The sequence below is a fragment of the Dermochelys coriacea genome, chromosome 10 (assembly GCF_009764565.3).
Source record: "Dermochelys coriacea isolate rDerCor1 chromosome 10, rDerCor1.pri.v4, whole genome shotgun sequence".
NCBI classification, from domain to species: domain Eukaryota; kingdom Metazoa; phylum Chordata; order Testudines; family Dermochelyidae; genus Dermochelys; species Dermochelys coriacea.
In genome coordinates this window covers 83,651,598-83,670,188 of record NC_050077.1, presented here as the reverse complement: position 1 = coordinate 83,670,188, position 18,591 = coordinate 83,651,598, and positions in this window count along the sequence as shown.

Sequence of the window (18,591 nt, the reverse complement as noted above, 5' to 3'; positions counted from 1 at the left end):
AAAAACTTGACAATTCAGAAAAGATTTGGTAACACGAGCTTGTGTTTGAATCATAGAATCGTAGAATATCAGGGTTGGAAGGGATCTCAGGAGGTCATCTAGTCCAATCCCCTGCTCAAAGCAGGACCAGTCTCCAACTAAATCATCCCAAGCCTGACCTTAAAAACATCTAAGGAAGGAGATTCCATCACCTCCTTAGGTAACCCATTGAACTGCAATAAAGATCCTAATTTTGTCCTCAATAGAGGAAAAAATCAGTCAAATTTCACACGAATGTGCACGCACGCACACACGCCTTTCAGTCTCTGTCATTCTTTTGCATATCTACTTCAGAAATGGTCTGGGGATTTCCCAGTACTACAGTCATGGGGATTTCCTTGTGAAATGGGCATATTTTTGTCCTTGCCAAGTGTCCTTGGAGCCCTTCTGGGGGAGCAGGTGACTTATTTTTTTTACTCCCACTGTAGGAATTTGCATCACACTGATCTTCATGGGACTGAGTCAGGCTGGATGCAGCTTCCATTCTAGCCCATCCCCGGTGTTCTCCAAAGAGGAGGAGGCCAGCGCTAGACAGCCATGAAGACAGCTTGCACAGCAGGGTTGCTGCTCGTTTGCATAAAATGACAGATTGACATGTCAGACCCACTCGGGCAGCTGATTTTCCTAAGTTAAGCATCCCATCCTGCCATCTCCTGATCTGCTAATAATGGTGATCATCATTTACATTGTGCAAGGTTTTACATGCACAATGCCCCTGATAAGCAATAACTAATTAAACTAAATGAGCAGAGGTGAAGTGACTTGCCCAAAGTCCAACAGCAAATCAGTGGCAAAGCTTGGATTAGAAATCAGGAGTTTCTGGACTCCAGTCCTGTGCATAGTCTACTAAATCATGATTCTCTTCTAAGATCGACTGTAGTTTGTTCTCCAGTCCTTGTTAGAAATGTAGCCTCCAGATGAGTAGGTCGGTAGCTTATATGGTACATTTCTAGAGAAGGAGCCACTATGCTTGTGCCTCAATATTTTTCCATGTTTCATTGGTGCTTGAAAAGGTCAAAGGAGTCCCCTATTCAAGCCCTGTATTAACACAGTGTATTTCAGTGTCAGGTGCAGCATCAGAGCATAGCCACATGGTGGTAGAAGATTCCCTTTCCATGTGCTATAATCTGAACAATTGCATGATAATCCTATCTGACCAAAATATTTTGCTGACCGTACAAGTCATGTCTTGACTACCAACCCTTTCCGATAGGATTGGAGCTAAGTAATAAGAATACCAACACGAATGAAGATTTTTGCCATCTACTTAATTACTCTGTAATTCTTCAACAGATTTGTGCTTAATTATCTTGGAATTAAGAATTCCAGTACAAGCCATACCTCATGAAAGAGCAGTGGTGCATTCTGTGTTTCCTGCTTGTATGTAGAGATAGGGTGCATGTGATCCTGAAATACGTTCTGCGTTTAATTCTTTATATTTGATTGTCAGGATTCTGATTGGCCAGGGTGATGTCCGGCCACCAGACGTTTCCCTGTAGCTCATCTTTCTGCCTTGCACAGAGTAAATATGCAAATCAAGGTAATGGTTCTAGGACTCCTTCCTTCTCTCTTCCCCCTTCAGCCTCACCACTGACTTGAACTAGGACAGCTGCAGTTGGAGGATCAAAGTTGTTGCAGATTGCATTTCTGATCCCTTGGCTTGGCTGCCTTTTATTGCCGGAGAGGGCGGAGAGGGTCTTTCTCAACACAGCAGCCTCTGTATAAATAGGCATTTGTTCAATTGATATATTTACATCCTGTTCTGGCTGCACTATAAGGATCTCTAGTCATTAGGGAACTGTTTGCTTTGGTATGACCTTTAGATCTGTAGAAGAGTCTATGGACAAGGTCAGCTTTAATAATAACACAGTCTTCCTGTGATCAATATAAGTTCTTTTCACAGCAGGATTCCCTTTTGCACTGTCTATATTTTCTGGTCATTTCACAAGACAACTTCATTTGAAAAAAAACAATGTTTGAGACGTACTATGCCTGAGACCCCAGTGCTACAGATGGCTGGGAGGTTTTATAGCTACAAATGAAGCGATTGGGCTTACTTGTCAATAGGTTCACAACATATCTGTTTTTAAAACTGGCCATGCAGTTCTGCTTGTGACTCATTAACGAAGTATTTAATGGATCAATGCCGCAATGGCCAAGCCCTTCACAGAACCATGAATGAGAATGTGTAAGCTAACTGAACCAATAGTTCTGGTTAACCCAGCTACAATTGTGTGGTTGTGATGTTCTCTGGCATTGATTACTAGAGGTTGTTTGGAGCCTTCAGTGATTATATGGCTGACTCTTATTAATGCATCCAAAATATTTTAGAGAAAGCCACCAGAAAGAAAGGAAAAGGGATGTGCTATTGTGTTTTCAGCCAGGATGGAGTAGATACAGTGGTTGGCATTAAAAGACAACATTTATCAATAGTTATCATTAGAGCTACCTGCAGGATGGAAGCGCTATTTCATGAGGCATTTTCAGAGTTTGAAATATGGCCTTGTTTGGAATCAGAATGAAAACAGAAAATTTCAAAATTCTCTGTGAGGGAAAATTCTGAAAAAAATATGTTTTGGGTCAATCAAAATGGTTTGTTTCGATAAAATCATTACTTTTTTATTTTTTTTAAAATGTTGTATTATAATAATACAAAATAAAAAATTGAAACAAAAACTAATTCCACAATGAAAAATAGAAACCTTTGTTTTGAAAATGTCAAAATGGGATATTTAAACATTGTCCAAAATTGTTTACTTCCAAAACAAAATTCTGGCAAAATTGACCTGATTTTCTGAATCATTTTGATTTTGATGGACTCAGCATATTCCAACAGGATATGGTTCCATCAAATTTCCCTGATTAACTCGTTATTGTAATACTGCAGTTATTTCCTCTTCTTAGTGCAAAGAAACAATGTAGCCTCTGATGTCATGGCAGTCTCATTGGGAAATGATAGTCAATGTTCGTAAATGCTGACTTTATGATACTAACCCTTTTACTGGATTTACAGTGAAAGTTATCGCAAAAAGAAAAGGAGTACTTGTGGCACCTTAGAGACTAACACATTTATTAGAGCATAAGCTTTCGTGAGCTACAGCTCACTTCATCGGATGCATTTGCTAACAAATTTATTAGAGCATAAGCTTTCGTGAGCTACAGCTCACTTCATCAGATGCATCCGATGAAGTGATTTGTAGCTCACGAAAGCTTATGCTCTAATAAATTTGTTAGTCTCTAAGGTGCCACAAGTCCTCCTTTTCTTTTTGCGAATACAGACTAACACGGCTGCTACTCTGAAACCTGTCATAGTGAAAGTTATGTTTGCTAAGCTTTGTTTACATTAAGCCTGTATGAATATGTTTGTAGAGAGAAAAAGGAGTTGTAGCTACACATTACTATTGAATAAATCATCTTTTATGGAAATACACTTAATTATAACTCTTTCGGGCCTCACTGTGCAGTCATCGACCACCCAAATCTCCAAAAACTACAGAAGTTTAACAAATCAGCAAACATTGTGAATGTTCTTCTTAACACTCCCATTTGGAATATTTCTTTGTGCCAGTATGGCAATTGTAGGGTGAGTCATTCTGAGAAGGGGGTATTATTTTTCATGTAAAACACAAAGCAAAAGAACAATGTTTTGATTTGTTTTCACTGAAATTCACCATGTACAAGGTACATCAAAGTGATCCGAGTCTGACTTCAAATGTAAAATGAATGCCAATCTGTTCAAAGTGTGAATGCAGATACCCGGTTCAGCTTGCTCTCATGAATGTTTCTCAAATTCTGCAGTGTTCCGAGCCACATAAGCGCTTCGACGTTCAGTTGAACTTTTGCTATTGACTTAATTTGGAACACGATCAAGGCTGCCCTATTAAATGAGGATCCACCTTCTGTTACACCATCTTCCTAAACCACTGTATTTCTTATTCTGGTAAAAATACTCTAATATCTAAAAAGCACATTTCCAATCCCAAAAGAGGACAGGAATCTCAGTTCACTGGCTATTGCATGTCAGCCTATTTTCTGTAAAGTTTTTGTTCCCTATTTGCAGAGTGCTTGTAAAAAAAAAATATATATATAGCATTTGCGCCTTGGGTTGTGTTCAGTTTGAACAAAGGCAAAACCTCCAGCGGTGATAAGCAAAGCTCATCAGCATGCAATGATTGACACTTTCATGATATTTCTGGTGCTGAATAGTAATTTTATCATGCTTATGAATGATCTGGTATTTCTGGAAGTGCTGGCAAGTCCATCTGTTAAATTGCTTTCTTCTGCAGTTACTAGTCCCTTACTTTCCTGCCTCTTAGATTTTCTTCATTCATATTACATTTCTGCATGGCATTCCTCTGACACCAATTACAAAGCAGATCCATAAGGAGACAAGGAACTTGTTGTTTGGTCTTGTAAAGCAGAGCGATATTTTGACAAAGCTCATTTGTGGCAAATGAGGAAAGAAGATGAGGACCCCTTGCACTTCTGGCTCTCAGCCACTGATAGTTGAAATTAGATGGCACCATTTCCCACCTACATGTGAATGTATTTGTGAGAGTAATGGATATGTTTCCACATGAGTATAAAAACATGGGGGCAGGCGTGGTGTCTGTTGTTATGGTTGTGACTTTAAACGGCTGGAGCCCATAAATAATTATTTTATTCAATTACTGCCTAAAAATGATGCACTGTTAAAGGAACCTCTCCAACAAGGTCTGACAAATGCATCGTCAAATTGATTCCTTCCAGGTCTTCTCCCCACCATCCCACACCTCCTTTGTCACATTTGCAGCCAGAGAGGTTTTTGGAAGTGTTTAAGCAGCTGTTTAGCCACTTTTCTTTCCCAGAGTTCAGTTAGGAAGATCTGTCTGCAATGTCCTGCCCAGAACTATTACAAACATGTTAATTTCATCAACGATAGACACAAAGGAGCAGTCAACAGGCAGCGCTTACACAGAAAGTGGAGATGTGCAAGCAAAGACCCTAGCACTTCCCGGTTTGTACTCTTGTGATAGTTGGGCCTACAGATTCAGCCTAATTGTCAGCTCAGCAGCTGTGTAAAGTGAATGAAAGTTTATAAAGTGGCTCAATAACCTATAACAACACATGGTGATGGGAAAAATGCAAAAGGGAGACAGATTGAATTAATAAAATCAAAAAGCCCCCCGACCAGTACATTTAAAAATAAAAGGGGGGGCGGGACTGGAAAGCAGGGAACCAGAATCGGTGTGTTGGAAAATAAGCCTAATTAGTGAATAAAATAATGAAGGGAAGGGCTATTCCACGCATCACTCCCTTTTGGTTCCTAAAAGGAAGATTTTGGGGGTCAGGGTCAAGAAGAAGAAGTGAATACAGCTGCTGACTGAAAGATGGGAGAACAGGAAGGACCAAGCCTCACACTCATGGCTGCCACTCCTGGGACCCTGGGATCCACTGTAACACCATTGGGCTTTCATTGTCCTAATCCCTAGATGTGTCCTGATCACACTGGGCCAAAGAGAGGAACCTAGATGACGTCACTGGCTCCAGCTAAATCCAGAACACTGTCGGGAATGTGAAACTTTGTAGTGTCCTTTTCCTTCCCCACCACTGCTTCTCTTTTGTATCCCTCTCCTTTTGCCTTCTGTCTAATAACAGTTTTGCGAATACAGCCTAACACGGCTACTACTCTGAAACCTGTCAGTCTGCTGTATGTTTTGCAACACTGCTGTAAGCTTGTGGTCAAAAAGGCAACTAAAAGCAATGCTCTAAACAGCCCGACACTGGTACAAGTTTGTCAGGTCTCGACCTGGTGGAGAGGGTTATGTGGTTTGCCTGTCTTTCTCCAGCACTGAGGCTGCAAGTGAGAGTCAGCACCAAAGACAGATGCTGCATTTTCTACCTTTGCTGTTCTTTTCTCTCCCCTCTTGTGTGTGTTTGTCTTGTTTTAGAAGGATTGGACTTTAACAACACATGAGATCATGGCCTCTCAGTTAACCTTTTCTCTTTCCCCCCCCAAAAAAAGTCTTTTAGAGGTTAATAACTGTCCTGACAAACAAGGTTTTTTTTTTTTTCCATCTAACACTAAAGGGAAAGGGAACAAGGAATGTTGTGACAATGAAAGCCTTAACACTTTACATTTTAAATGCTTTAACTGTTTCCTTCTTTTCTATATCTTTAATAAAGGGTTTAAAAGGTCTTTAATGGTGTGTTTCCCTTGGTACTAAGCGGGCTGAGATTTCTGTACACCAAACCCTGAACATTGTTTAATGCTGTTTAAAGTTGGACAGTAACACAGGCATGTTAACGTCTTTGGCTTCTGGGGCCAATTGATTCCATCTAAAAGAATACAGCACTAGTCCCTAACTTTTATGTTTTGATCTGTCATTTAGTAACACGTGTTTCAGTCCCAGCAAATAGGCATTCCTAACAGGGAAGCTGCTGTTCCAGAGGTGTAGGGATGAAAGTTGCTTTCAGGACTGGGTGATTTCAAAAAATAGCCAGTTCTGGAGTGATGAAAGTAGCTAACACCAAAACCTCAAATCAGTATCCCTGACAATTTGGGGCTGGGTTTAGATTTAGATCCCTGGATCCAAATTTGCTCCTATAATTTTGGATAAAGGCTCAGTTCCAAAGCAAGCTTTTTCTTTTTCTTTTTTTCCATTTTGGATTCATCCTGAGACATCAGAAATCTCATACAGTCATCTGATCTCCTAGTGGCTGAAACCTAATGAGATTGATTTAAACAGTTTCATTGCTATGTACTCCAAACTTGACCTTGGTTCACTCTTGAACTAAAACCTAGGTTGAGCCTAATCTAGATCTGGGTCAGAACACTCCCTTCTTGCTCCATCTATAACTGCCACCATGAGCAAGAATCTTGTGAGTTATTTGAAAATGTAGTGTATGCTGCAGAATGATTCTTTCCAACTATTTTCAGTTAGAAAGTGTTTTCCCTCCCCTTTAGCACCAGCTGGGCAGTTGGCTTGTTTGTTTGTCCAGAAATGTTTCCCAGAGTATTTGGTGTTCTTAATTACTTTCTGGGGGTTGGTAATAAATTTGCCATCCCTCTGCAGAGCCCTACGTCTTGCTTTAGTTAGGAGCTCCCTGGATCAATGTCATAGCTGAGATCAGCTTGTTTTTGTGCACATGATGTTCCACAAACACATTCTAGGAGGGCTTACCACGGCCAGGTTGTTGCTTAGCTGCAAAATTCAACAGGAAACACAGAACTTGGACGACTACTAATACAAGAAAAACCTGCAGTAAGAGTCTTCTCTGCTTCTTGGCACCATCGTTATGATGTGTGATCTCTGACTCAAGAGGCCTCTGCAAAATACCATTTGTGACAATAGCCAAGAATGTTTGTCTCTCCATGTCAAACACTGATCAACTGCTGTTCCTTTTGCAGCAGGGGACGAGAGGAGGGAGGTATCCAGTGTAGAACCAGATAAGACCTCTCTGTTATCCCCTGTCGACATATATATTGCCCAGACATTCTAGATGTGTGTCCATACTGACCAAAGATAGCATCTATAGAATGCTTCAGTGTTCTTTCATTTGCAAGCTCCAGCATATCTGTATGGAATCTGACCAAAGCAATACTGTCAAAAGCATTTCCATTTCTTTTCTGACTTGCAGCCCTGAAGATGCTGTAATGATGTGACCAGCCTGCCCTGGTACTTTAGCCTGAGCCTAGTGAAGGGGCCTTGCCTTTGCATTGGCTTTGCTTTAGAGCATAGCATGCACAGAGAGCTCTGAGCGAAGTAATGTGGAGACTGGCTAGTTCGGAGAATGGATCATGGGATTTGGGGCTTTCACCTCTATGCCACTGGTTCAAATCCAGCCTATGTATACTATGGAGTCATTCAGAGTCACTGTCAGCTGGTGCTTTTTGGGGTGTCTCCATGAAATGCGTTGTTGATCTTATGTGTCCCCATCACTAAAACCCCTGCCACCCCCGGTGCCTCTGGAGAGGACAGACGTTGGCTGAGTTTGGAATTTCCATCTCCTCCCTGAAGGATGCCCCTGGAGGCAGCACTGAAGTAGCAATGGACGCTGAGGACCCAGGCTCAGCTTTCACAGAGGGGCCATTGCAGCAGCAGGGAATGTGCCAAGTGCAGCAGAGGACACTGATTCCGGGAAGAGCATGCAGAAGAGCACAGATGCCTGTGGCAGGGCAGGGGGCTTCTGCTCCCTCCCAACTGCTCCTCCGCCACCCCCACCCTGCAGGCTGCCCCAGGAACAGGAAGAGGGGGCTGGCACAGGAGTGGCTCTGTGGAACCTCCATGCCTCCAGAATGGGGCTGCAGCACTTGAGTGGGAGAGTGGCTGGGAGGGTGCCCGGGCCGCACCTGCCATGGAACGAAGCAGGAATTTGGTCTCTGGGGTTGTCATCGTTAATCTGTTTCCTTTCACTGACACCAGAATTCCAGGGATGATCTCATTCCCCCATTGAAGTCAATGGGAGCTTTGCCATTGACATCCCGGGGGCCAGGATTTCACCCTGATCTTCATTCCCCAACACCACCATGCTGGCAGGGATAGGACTCCTCCCCCTGGCTTCACACATGCAGATTCTAGACCGGGACAGGCAGATGTGGCTAGTAACAGTGAAACAGCTGTCAAGGCAGGTGCCGGGAGCTGCCTGCAGTACAGAGATGCTAGCACAGAGCTCCCAGAGTCAGAGAGTTTAAGGCCTGAAGGGACCACCAAGATCATCTGGTCTGACTTCCTGTATTTCATGGGCCACCAGCTCCCCCAGTACCTGCATGCTGAACCCAACAACTGAGATGAGACTAAAATAAATGAGACCCACAGGAGAATAGACTGTGATATGCCACAGGCAGAGAACAAGAGGGACCAATGTGGATCAGTGTCCGAGGCCCCTGCAGTGTCAGGGAAATTATTCAGATAATCCTGGCAAGTGACCCACACCCACACGCTGCAGAGGAGGATGAAAATCCCCCAGGGTTACTGGCAGTCTGATCTGGGAGGAAATCCCTTCCCAACCCCACATGTGGCAGTCAGTAGACCCTGAGCTTGTGAGCAAGAACTGGACAGCCAAACTCCTGAAAGAGAGAATGCTTGCTGCCACCTCAAAGCCCTGGCCCTCTACACCCCCATCCAATGTCCCATTTCCAGCCGTGGCCATCCCAGATGTCTAGAGGGAGGAGATTAAAAAAACAAAACAAAAAACCCTCCCAGGAGAATCCCTGCCTGACCGCTGTTGGTGTCTGGCGGAAATCCTGAAGCATGAGCTTTGAGAACATAAAACATAAACCATAAGTGAGCCCCAGGGCTATTGAGCCCTGCCCCCACCATCACAAGCAGCTTCATTACAGAATCACTCTCATAAATTTGTCCAGCTCGCTCTTAAAACCAATTAAATGGTTTGCCCTACACAACTCCTATTGGGAGGCTGTCCCAGAGCCTCACCACTCTTTGGGTTAGAAACCTTCTACTGTCAAGCCTGAATTGGTTTGTGGCCAGTTTATATCCATTGGCTCTTGTGCCAACATTGTCCTTTAGTTTCAATAGCTCTTCGCCGGCCCTGGTATGTCCCTCGCTAATGTATATATAGACATCAATCATCTTCGCTCTGCCTTCTTTTTGTGAACTTAACAAGCCACGCTCTCCCAGTCTCTGCTCATAGGACATTTCCCTGATCGTCCTGGTAGCTCTTCTCTGCACCTGCTCCAGTTTGAATTCATCTCTCTTGAACATGGGTGACCAGATTTGTACACGGTATTGCAAATGCAGTCTGACCAGTGCCTTCTATAATGGCATTAATACAGCTCTGTCTCTATTGGTAGTGCCATGCCTAATATACCCTAATCTCACATTTGCCCTTTATTTTACAGCCATCTCACAGTGGTGGCTCACAGCCATCTTATGATCAACCCACATACCCGACTCTTTCTCCTCCTCTGTCGCTTCAAGCTGATGAGCCCCCAGCTTGTAGGAGAAATTCTTATTAGACCCTAAGTGCAGGATCAGGCAAGATTTTAGCTATTCCCATAATGCAGGCTACACTGGAAACGTGGATCAGTGCTGGCCTCGACTGAAAGAAGTTGTGGCACTGGAATAATAAATCACTAATAAAAATAACCTGGGAGATCAATTGAACATGGACTGGAGCTGACAGCATTCTGGGTCCTCCAGCCACCTCTGATGCCACTCACTACCTCTTGGACTGTGTTCCCTGCACTAATGACTAAGGACCCGTAAGCTGATTTACTGGTCCCATGGTACTAGAAGATGGACAGATAACAAGACTCAGACCTTTAACAAGTAACCCGAGACTGTTTGTTGCAGTTATCTGCATGTGCCGACCAACGATTTTCCCATCTTTGCTTAGTGCCAGAGTCTCCCTGTTTGTGTATTAAGTTTTCTCCTTTCTTGGGCAATGTCTTTCACCGTGGGCAAGGTGGTGAAAGTATTCGAGTCTGTAATCCACCTCTGAGCAGCAGGCACTTAAGACAAATCCAGAGGAAACAATTACTGCCACACGCTGTGGGTCTCTTTAATTCAGAAATAAAGTTACGTACAATCATTTTGTGGGGCATTTTGCTAGCCCCTTATCCAGAGCATACAGTGCCTGTTATCTGTGTTTGAACAGAGGGGGTGCTAACAAATGGTAGGAGTGGAGCGGTGTTAGATTTAATCAAAACAGGGCATTGCATGCGTAATTAAACTTATCACACGAAAGCTAGAGGTAACTTTTTTTTTCCCCTTCCAGTCCAAGAGTTGAAGACACATTTGTCATTGGGTCTTTTCATAAGCATCTGCTATGTGATACAACTTAGTATCCAGCTAGCTAAGTTGCTGGTGGGACACCAGGACCTTTATGTGATTCAGGCTGAATAACACAAATTGTTTGCACTTGTGACTGGCTCTGATCTCTAGCCAAGCAGGCTTCCAGCAGGCTATATTCACAGCAAAGGTGTTAAGTGCCTCTGGAGGTTATCATTGGGTAGCGTTTTACATTTAGAAATGCTTCCCAACTCTTCTTAGGAAAGCCCTGCCTGGATCCAGGGAAGACTGGTAAAGGTAGAAGAAGGTAGCTGGATCTAGTCAAAACAACCAGATAAGCCATCGTTGGAGAAACATTGCAAGTGCTCTTTACTCCAGCATGGCTTTCCTGACCTAGATTTCTTTCACAAATGAGCAATCCCTCTTCAAGAGATTTTTCTTGACATGAAAAATGTACTTTTTAATGGCCCCAAATGCTACATTCTCTAAGCTAGATCCAAAATAGTCTCTTAGTACATCACACTAAAGGGATGTCCAGCCGTTGTCAGGAAAACTGAAACACAGATTGTACAAAAATTCCAGTTAAAAGCCATTCGCTCCTGTCTGCTTGGGTTTGTACAGTTGTTCTGAAGCTCTGTTGCATGCTCCTGAAAATGGAAAATATAATGTTATAACCAAATCTGTTTAAGCCTTTGCTTCATGTTAGATCAGGTTAAAAAAAACAACAATCTATTTAAAGGTCTATGGCTTACCCTCCCCACCCCCCATCCCCGTCAAGATGCAATTGAAAAAGAAATGTCAACAGCCCCAGTGGGAGGGAAAAACTGGCTGATGTAACAGGATTTTCAAAAATGAGCTGGGCCATTTTCAGAACTAAACAGGACAACAAAAAAGGAAGAGTTCACGCAGGGGATGATGGAAAGCCTCAATGGTGAGCAGAAGGATATATGCCTCTGGAGAAGGCATAGATGAAGTCCAGAGGATTACCAAGTTTCTACTTTTGCCAGCATGCCCCAAACAGATTTGTGCCCATCTGAGATACAAGACTTCTCTTGTCTTTCCCTGACAGATTTTCAGCTGGTGCAGCTCCTTTTACTTCAATGGAGCTGTGCCAACTTACACCAACTGAGAATGTGGCTTAGACATCTGTGCAGAAGGTCATGCAGAAGATCGCGAGCTGCTGACAGGAGCAAGAAGGATACTGGTGGCATCTGATGTAACAATCACGCTTTGCTGTTTTAAAATTATTTGAAGAGATTTACATAGAGATGTGTGCCTCATTTCCTGAGCAGACTGCTTAAATTCAACCCAGTGAAATTAATGGACATGGAAGATCACGCTTTAAATGGAGCAGATCCTGTGCTGAGGATGGAACTGAGGATGACAAGGAACCTTCTTAAGATTTAGAGTTTGAGCCTTTTTGTTTGGAATCTTTAGGAAAAGCTTGAAGCACAGTGCCTGTCCTGGCTTCAACTCCAATGTGTCTGGGGCTCCAAACAACTCCATGTCGTGCCTTCTCTCCAGTGAGGAGAGACAGGCAAGAGATGGCTTTCCTAGCTACAAGCTATAGGAATACAATTTGCAGCAAAGTTAGAACAACCAGGACATGGGTGGCGGGTATAATAGGCCAGGGAAGGCAGAGCTGCTGCGGGACACTGGGGTGGGCCTGCTCCAGCCCCGGGCCCGCTGGTGCGGCTGAGTCTGCTGGGGCCGGCCTGGGGCTTCTCTGGCCGGGGGGGTGGGAGAGGTCAAGGCTCCGGCCATGAGGGGGGGCAGGACCGCAGAGCTAGCCTCCCTGAAGGGGGGGTCCACCCCCCGCCCATGCACCAGGACCTGCCTGGCAATGGGAAAGGAGCAGGTAAGAAAAGGCTAAAGGCCCTGATTCACAAAAATCCTTAAGCAGGTGCCTAACTTTAAGCTTTGGGACTTACGCTAACCAGGTCTCCAGCTCGGCCTGTGACCAGGCCAGCTGCCTCCTGTATGCCCCCTCGCAGCCTAGGGTCACACTACAAGCAGCCTTCCTCAGTTTCCCCTCTTAGCTATTCAAATAAAATATCACCCAGGCTTTATGTGGTCAGAAATACCCCTTCCTGGGGACTGGGTGTATCCATATAAAATAAACGTCAAATAAAACTCACAATCCCAACACAAGGTCCGTCCATTGGCAAGTCTACACAAAACAGAGGTTTTCTTTCTCTTCCTCCTCCCGGTCCTTTGTGCCTGGGGCCTGTCCTGCTTTGGCTGGCATCTCACTCCTAACACTCTGCTGGACCCTGCCCGCTCTAGTGACTCTGATCCCTGAGCACCGGAACCCCCCGCTGCTCCTTGAAAGGCTATCACCTGCTCTCTCCCAGGTGTGGCTGCTGAGTACTCGGTTGGCTGGCCCCAGGCTAGCCATCCTGTTGCAGGGCCTCACGGTTTACATTTAGGTTTACATTTAGGCTTGTTCTTGGCTGTTGTGCTGCATGGGGGCCAGAATGACAAATGCATTTGCTCAGTATGTGAATGTGAGCAATAAGGTTCAGTCCTGAGAAATACTGCTCATGCCTTAGGGGGCTGAGTACCCCTGGGTCCCGCAGAAGTCCGCAGGAGCTGAGGGCACTGAGCACCCAGCACTATCAAGCATTGCTGGGCTGTCACTAAGAACGTACATTTCCCACCCAGGCGGGAAGCCAGCTTCGGCTGAATAGATTGTTTTCAATCCCCCATGTGGTACATTACAAACCTTTCTCTAAGCAGTTTATAGCCACCGCGTCGTCATTCAGGCCTGTACAGTAGCTACAGAGCAGTTCCCCATATATAAAATATAGTCAGGAGTGGAAAAAACATCACTAACAGAACCGTGCATAAATGTGAGCACACATCATCACTTGCTTCCATGTGGCTCTTTTCCTCTTGCCAGCACGTACAGTGACCTCAGGCTAACATCCTAGAGCCTGCTGAAAGAAACCAGTGAGAACACATTAACTCCCCCTCCTGAATTGAAGCTGGCAGTGGAAGAATCTGTAAATACAGGGTCCTTTAAACCTAAAAAGCAGATCAAATATGAAGTAGCTCAAAAGGAGATGGCTCAAGGTGAAGACCTGGCACAACTGGATAGGAAACATATGGTACAGACGACAAAGATGCCCTCAACAATATGGAAGTTACTTGGGGCCAAACTGTATTCTGAGTTATACCAGTGTAAACCCTGAGTAACTCCACCAACTCCAGTTGGCCTCATGGGACCTACAGTGAGGTTACAAAGAGCAGCCTTTGGGCAAGTGTCCACAGACTGTATCCATAAAGAAGGGGAAATGGCTTTAGGGTTCTGTCAGGAGACAGCTGGAGTTCTCTGACCTGCTGCCAATCAACTAAGCCAAATCTGGAAGTCGCAGTTGATCTGAAGGGGAGTTTTGTCAGAGTAAGCCTGGGGGATTCTACCCTTTATTAGGTTATTCCGTTAACTGTACAAGTCTCATACTACTTTACTTACTATGTGTAGTCCATTGCCCTAAGACACTGTGGGATGCATTTTAAGGTGGCGGCCGTGTCTGTAGAGTGTTCTCTTCTGTCTGGGAGAGGCACTGTGATGACTCTTCCAGACAGTCACTCCTGGAATGAGGAAACACACAAGCTAGAGGAGTCGGCCAAAAGCCACTTGCGTTCCCAAGTACCTGCCCGAGCTATCCCCAGGCCACTGAACACTCCTAGTTTCAGAGCTGCTGGCATTTTATTAAAGTGCCTCAGCTCATCCTTAATCTCCTTCTTTTGTTTCATGCTTTTAATTGTGAAACATTCGATGTGCTTTTTGTACTCATCATTATGGGGCAAAAAGATGGTGATAAAATAGTTTAAATTAATAAGATTATTAAGTAACCTCTGCTGCTGGTAATTCTTCACTATAACAGGTGTACAGTTCACTGTAATTAGTTTTCTGCTTCACTGGACCACACTTAAAGGAGCTGGATGTTTTCAGAAAAAAAGTAAACTGTCGTGCTAAACTCATTACAATGTATTTTTGATATACGTAAGAAGACTTTCAAACTACTTTATCATTTTTTTTGCCCCATATTCATGATGAGTCCCAAGGGCAGGACATAGTCTAGCTCAGGGGTCCTCAAACTTTTTTCCTTTTAAAATATTTCAGGCAGTGACAACCTCCCACTCTTGGTACCGGATATAGCTTTTGCAGCACCAGTGCAGATACCTACAGCTAAGTAACCACACCAGGCCACCCCTCACTTCTGCACTGCTGCTGCTGGCGGCACTGCCTTCAGAGCTGGGCGCTCGGCCAGCAGCTGCCGCTCTCTGGCTGCCCAGCTCTAAAGGGAAGGGAAAAGGCCGAGCAAAGAAAAATCACGGACATTTGTTTGTATTTCCAAAATCTACCCGGACAGAGATGGGAGGACCAAAAAAGAGGTCATGTCTGGGAAAACCTGGATGTATGGTAACCCTATTTTTTGTGATCTCATGACCCCCCCACTATAGACTTGTGATCCCCTTTTGGGTTAGGACCCCCAGTTTGGGAAACGGACTAGCTCATAAATCCACTGGATTGGGGGAGGGGGCTGGCACATGGGAAACAGAACAAAACGTTGATAAACAAATTATACAGCAGAGCTACCTGTACACTATATTCTCTTTAACAACTTGACAGTGTACCGGAACTGACATATATCACAGGTAAGTTGCCTCAACTTTGTGCTAAGTGTCCAGATCTATTTTTTTGAGCCTCCCTTCCAAAGCTTTGGCTGAGAGTTCACATCTGGGGTTTTGGTTTGTGCTGGCAACTGAGAACTTCTGGTGCTGATGGATGGCAGCCTCTCTGCCTTGTACTGTCATCTTGCTAGAGCTCATCTGTGAAGTAAAATATTGTATGTGCAGCAGATTGTGCCTGCAAAAATTGGTAGGCCCCCATTTTGCACAGGCAAATAGCTATATGCATACCTAAACCAGGGAGCTGAGTACCCATCTCCCAACCTATGCGTAAATGTGAGGTCAGCATGTGCAGAAGAAAGGTGTGCCCACTTCTGGGGGCCAATCAGTTGCATGTACAACAATAGCATCATCAATCCACAGGTAGCTGCAAATTGCACCATAGTTTATGGGCCTTATACCAGAAGGTGACTCCTGAAAGGTGCTCTGGGCCCTCAGCTCCCACGGGAGTCAGCAGGGTTGCACCCTTCAGGCTTGGAGTAGGTGGTACATGCAACGGTTCCCAGGCAAGGTAGGCAGGAACCTTCTGTTTATTTTTTCGGATACTCATTCTGCATTTTGAAGGGGGGTGGCTCGTGCCCTTCCTGACATTGTAGCAAATCTCCATCCAAGGCTCAGTGCAGTGCCACACGCAGCTCATCAATGGCTGGAAATAAAACGAGCTGCTAATTTTGCAGTGTCAGTCGTTCAGCAGTTGGTTTTGGTTAGCTGAAGGCAAACATCTGTGACTCTAATGCAGAAAGCCTTCTTAGTACCTATGTCAACAATTTTATTTTTAAAACAGTGCACTGAGCGAGAGGTACATCCCTTATCTGGCACGCAGCCGTCGCACATGTAGCACCATCGTATAATTAACAGTCAAGATCATTTACATTGTCGCTTAGCTAATTTTCATAATGTTTTCTTTATTATCAGAGGAAGAAATTAACCCAAGAATTTATTTACATACTAGTCTCAAACAGTAACAGCTTGCTAATTGCCTGTTAGGTGATTAATAAGCTTACAGCAGATGCTAATGAATCGAGGGCTCACTGTTTCAAAGGTGCTCTTGCAGCATGCTTGTGTTTTGGCAGCTTAATTAGTGCAATAATTATGTACTTGTTGCTCCTTCTTTCAAGCAAATACTGTCAAATGCTTAAAAGATTAAAGTGAATTATATTGCTAAGAACTAGCTGTGCTTAAGTAGTCTGCTTTTGCTAACTTCCCTGGGATTCCAAATGTAAAATGGGATAAATGCAATTGTGTCCTCCGCAAATGTGGTTACCTGCACTTTTTTATTGCGGGGGATGGAGTGATGTGAGCCTTTCCCTGCTGTTCAGGCAAAACTCTTGCCAGCCCTGGTGGGGCAGTTTCCAAACAATTTTGAGAACTCACAGAAGATACAGTTTAGCATCTAAGCCAGGGGTCGGCAGCCTTTCAGAAGTGGTGTGCCGAGTCTTCATTTAGTCACTCTAATTTAAGGTTTTGCGTGCCAGTCATACATTCTAACGTTTTTACAAGGTCTCTTTCTATAAGTCTATAACATATAACTAAAGAATTGTTGTATGTAAAGTAAATAAGGGTTTCAAAATGTTTAAGAAGCTTCATTTAAAATGAAATTAAAATGCAGAGCCCCCTGGATCAGTGGCCAGGACCCAGGCCGTGTGAGTGCCACTGAAAATCAGCTCGCGTGCCGCCATTGGTATGCATGCCATAGGTTTCCTACCCCAATCTAAGCTTTGGAAAAATCCTTTGAGCCAAACTTCTGAACGTGTTGAGGGGGCTTCTTATAATTGATTATTACCCTCGTATTGCAACAGGGGCATGGAAGTGTTTCCCCCTCACAAGTAATTGGGTTGAATGAGGGTGAAATTTTCTGGCCTGCGTTATACTGCTCAGATGAGATGATCACAATGACTCCTTGTGGCCTTAAACTCTACATGAAACATGTCCAGTTGCAATAATACAAGAACAGAAAGATAGTGGGATTTCTACATGTGCAATAACGAATGCCACGTGGCTCTACTATCCGGCTGGTCACAAACCTTTCGTAAAAGGTCTGGACTACTGGCTGATATTTAGATAGAATAGTTATTTTATGATTGTGTAATGGGAGGAGGGTCTTTGGTGGCCAGTGGGGAAATGATATAGTGTGTGGTATTGCCAACCCCATGTATTCACAAATAATGAGTCAGGAACTGAGAAACTAAGAGATACTGAAGGGAAAAAAAATGGTTTTGGATTCTTTTTGTTTGCTTTCTGGCATGTGACTCTGGGAGTTGATGCTTTAAGAAAGGCACCAAATATTGCAAGGCTTGCAATGAAGTCATAAGAGTTGGCAACATTCAGGATGGTCTGAGGGGCCTCTGATGAAGGGTGAGAAGAGCATAGCTTGGTAATGGGCAACCTGTCTGAAGTTCAGGGAAGGAGCCAAGGAGACTGAATGGTTTTGCTGGGTCACATTTTCACAGTTGAAGAGTCAGAGAGAAACAGGTGCAAGATGAGATCTGTAACCACAATGTTGGTTTGGTATTTGAGATTAGTGACGCTACCTTGGTTTGGTATTTGAGATTTCCTCTGTGACACAGAGAGCCCTTGGCAAAGGGTCCCCTCTTTGGAAACAGTTCTCTCCTTTGACCTGACAAACTTACTACACCAAACATGTTTTGTAGGCCCAGTATTGACCCAGAAGGGATATCATGTGAGGTAGCTACAGAAACTTGTAATTCGTCAAGGTTCATAAGCATAGTGAGAGGTATGTAAGTGTAACGTTTAAGAAATAATGTATTTATATTGACAGGTTTCAGAGTAGCAGCCGTGTTAGTCTGTATTTGCAAAAAGAAAAGGAGTACTTGTGGCACCTTAGAGACTAACAAATTTATTAGAGCATAAGCTTTATTAGATGCATCCGATGAAGTGAGCTGTAGCTCACGAAAGCTTATGCTCTAATAAATTTGTTAGTCTCTAAGGTGGCACAAGTACTCCTTTTCTTTTTGTATTTATATTGAAAGTGTGCTTTATGGATGTGGAGTAGAAATTAGTCATTGGGGTAATGTGTCTTGGTGCTGACCCATTCAAACAAGAAAGAGTCATCACCCCTCCCTAGTCAGCCAGCAGGTAATGCTAGGTTCTATGGTCTACC